We start from the raw sequence: 4,189 nt of genomic DNA on the forward strand, positions 1-4,189 counted from the left end.
CTCTTGGGTAAAATGGGAGAAAATTCTATTACCATACGAGGGCGGGGGGTTAAACATAGGGACACTAAAAGCTAAAAATCTTTCCTTACTTGGTAAATGGTGGTGGCGCTTTCACAACGAAACAAACTCCATTTGGGTCAAAATAATTCAAAGTCTTTACGGGCGGGACGGGGGGTTAAATTCTCATGAATTCCATGCAATACGCAGCAGGCACTCAACTTGGAATGGCATTAGGGCAGCAGGTTTCCACATCGATAGTTTGGGCGTTTCTTTCTCCAATTCATTCGTAAAGGTTGTTAATCGAGGTAATAACACAAGATTTTGGTTGGATTCATGGCTAAGAAGCACTCCTTTATGCGAAACATTTGCTAGATTGTTCCACCTTGAAAACTCAAAAGATGTGTTAGTAATGGATCGGTTAATTAAAAATAGTGAAAACGAAAATTGGTGTGCATTTTGGCAATGGTCCAGGATTCCTTCAGGAAGAACAAACGATGAACTAGTAGCACTTGAAGCAGCCGTTCGAGATTTCAGGTTCTCTGATTACCCTAGCGACGTGTGGAATTGGAACCTAAACAACAACGGACGCTTCATTACTTCGGTTCTAAATAAATTGATCGATACCAAGATACTGCCAGGGACTAATGGATCCTTAGCAACCATGCGCAACAATCTAGTTCCACAAAAACTTGGCATCTTCATTTGGCGTTCCAAGCTTAATAGGTTACCGGTTCTTAGTGAGTTAGACAAACGAGGAGTGGACCTAGATTCGGTGCTTTGTCCAATTTGCAGCAGTCACATTGAAACCTCAGAACACATACTGTTTCAATGCACTTTCGCGGTCGATATTTGGTCTCGTGTTTCAAGATGGTGGTCCTCTACTCCTTCTTCTACTTCGAATTACAGTGCCTTGTTTTCGGGTACCGCTAGCTCGTCAAATCCAAACATCTACTCCAAACTTTGGCAAGCAATCGAGTGGATCACCGGCTACCTATTATGGAAAAATAGAAACGACATGGTCTTTAAAAAAAAAAAAGGTAACGGTCCCTTGTTGCTAAGTGAAATTCAAACCAAATCTTTCGAATGGATCTCAAATCGTTCTAGAAAACTTTCGTTAACTTGGCTGCAATGGTTGACAAATCCGAGCTCATTCAATGATATAGGATAAATGTTCAGTCTTTAGTTTGCATGTTTCTATCGTTTTCTAGTTTTTTATGCATCTGTTTCTCTTTGTAAATGGCATTATCTAATATGCCAAGTTGTATCCCTTTCTATTTTATTAAAATTTCTATTGGTCTTTCAAAAAAAAAGAATTGAGGCAGAATTTCCAAAGCATTGTGGAATCACTCCGTCTAAGTTATTATTGGATAAATCTAGTGAGATTAATCCTCCCAGGTTGCAAATTGATGGAGGAAGTAATCCTTCAAGCTGGTTGGAGTAGAGATGTAAATGTTCCAAGTCGGTTATATTTCCTAAACATTGTGGAATCACTCCCCTAAAGCTATTCTCGGACAAATATAGTGTGCTTAAATTGCTCATGTTGCAAATTGACGGAGGAAATTGTCCATGAATGTCATTGCTAGATAGATCTAATATTTCAAGATTTCTCAGGTATCGTAAGGACACCACTGGGAACTCATTTAATTTGCAAGAGGACAATCCTAAGATCAGCATGTTAGGGTTGGCATGATGAGTAGTAGCGTTATTGGTCGTAATTGATAAACCACTAGACGAGAGATCAAGAAGCTGAAGGTTTGTGAGACTTAATAACAATGTATCCAACTCCCAGTGACTAGTAAAATTATTATCTGCAATAACTAACTCACTAAGGTTTGTGAATTGGAGAATGAGGGCTTGATCAATTTGACCACCTAATTGATTGTTATCGAGGTATAATATCTTAATAAATGAGGGAAGATCAAACGAATTAAAGGGTACATCTCCACTGAACATGTTATTAGATAGATAGAGAGATTCTAAAGAGGGAAGAGTAAACAACCAAGATGGTAATGTCCCGTTAAGTTTGTTACCTGATAAATCCAGATAAGTGAGGTGTGTTAGGTTAAACAACCAAGATGGCAATTTCCCGGTAAGTTTGTTACCTGATAAATCCAGATAAGTGAGGTGTGTTAGGTTAAATGGACACTTGGGAAGGGACCCCATCAAATCAACATTAGAAAGCTCAAGTTCTCTCAAATGAGTAGAATTAATGTTAACCAATCTAATGAAAACATGATGTTGAATTCTCAAGTCGTAAGAGAGATCAAGCAAAACCAATTTCGGAAGAAGAGATATTCCTGAAGGAATTTCATCAATAATGACATTGTTATCTGACAAATCTAGTATTTCCAAAGATGGAAGATTAAAGATGTAACCTGGTAATTTTCCTTGCAATCCTGTCCACCTAAGATTTAGTAATTCCAACGAAGAACAAGATATATTAATATAACTAGGTAAAGCTGAAGAGATATTAACATCGTGAAGCGAAAGTTTTCTCAAAAAAGTAAAATTTTAAACGCAAAAACTGAAAATAGAAACACGAAACTGGAAACTGAATCATGAAATTAAAAACTGGAACGCGAAACTGAAATATGAATCTCGAAAATGAAGCGCGAAACTGAAATTGATTTGTTAATCTGAATGTTGAAGTGCTCAATAAAACCAATAGACCCAACGATACTTTAGTTACGACCCAGGTCAGCATCATCCCATTCAAACATGCCTGGTTGAGTAGTGTAGCTTATAAAGCCATAACAATGGTAGAAGTATTAAAACATTTTTTTTTGGTAAGCAAGGAAACCCCTATGAACAAGCACATTGGCTCCCCTATAGAAGATAAAACCTCGGGTAATCAAGCCCCCTGAGCGTGAGATCTGGTACCGGGTGAATTGCGCATTATGACACCTCTGATCACACTCCCTTTCTAAACAATTGAACCCGGGTGATGTGCCTCATTCCACAATTTGGTGGCCACTCAGGCAAGCTTTATTAAAACATCGCATTAAGGTAAACAAAACCCACTTGGCATAATTAACATGCCCCGAAAGTAGCCATACTTTTTCAACACTGAAGTGGTCAACACAATGACACAAAATTCAAAATGCCAATAGCTTTTAAATTTTGGTTTCAATGGTGTATATTTTATTTTAATTTAAAGGTTCATCATGACAACAACATTTTTTAGTATTGAATTGAATCTACACTAATTCAAGTACTCAGCCATAACAAAAAAAAAAAAAGGCATTGTAACCACTATCTCTATATTCTTATGGAGAGCTTGTGCATTGCGTCATTCACTTTCTCATCAGTTATCATTTTGTGTATATCATAGAAATCCAATATTTCCATTGCTATATTTTTCACCGGTCAAATAAATAACAAACACGTCACAAAATAAGACAAATATAGGTCACGTCACAAAATAAGACAAATACAGGTCCGTTCATCTACGGAGTGACGTTATTGGAGCATTGGAGATATATATAGCGAAAACCGTACCACGTTCATGCGTAGATCTTTAAACCAAGCCGTATTATCTTTTTCTTTAAGCACACTAGCTACATAAATGCAGGCTAATCCAATCAGATGTGGTGGGTGTACGAGAATTAGATCCATCTTATATGTGTCATTTGCAAGTCCCCTAATAAAAAATTCAAAAGTGTTAAGAATACATAAAACAACAAGAATGAAAGCTGCAACTAATGAGGTCAAATAACCATATTTGGTTATTTAACTTTTGGGATCAGATTATGGTCTCATCACTTCCCTTTTTAGCATAGCAACAAGAATAAAGGTTCCAACTTATGTATACTGCCATATTTCCTTAATTGGTACATAGGGGTTCCAAAGGCGGTGTTGGATCCATCCTAGTTTAAGAAATAGCTGTTACCAGAATCAGTGTATACATACACTCAATTTGTAAACAAAACTCAATTCAATCTGTATTTCATTTTATCAATACAAAGATCAAGTTTTCTTACAATTTACTTATCAAATTCATCATTTATAACATGGTTATCAGAGCTGAAGGTTTGAATTCTCAAACATCTTCATAAGCTCAATCACTTACCATCAATTAATCGGCTACCATGTCTCAAGACGGTAGCCAATCTCCACCTTCAACCCAATCTTATTTTATTTTCTAAAATTTGTATATATGTTCGATTATATATATATATATATATTATTT

The sequence above is a fragment of the Rutidosis leptorrhynchoides genome, chromosome 11 (assembly GCF_046630445.1).
Source record: "Rutidosis leptorrhynchoides isolate AG116_Rl617_1_P2 chromosome 11, CSIRO_AGI_Rlap_v1, whole genome shotgun sequence".
NCBI classification, from domain to species: domain Eukaryota; kingdom Viridiplantae; phylum Streptophyta; class Magnoliopsida; order Asterales; family Asteraceae; genus Rutidosis; species Rutidosis leptorrhynchoides.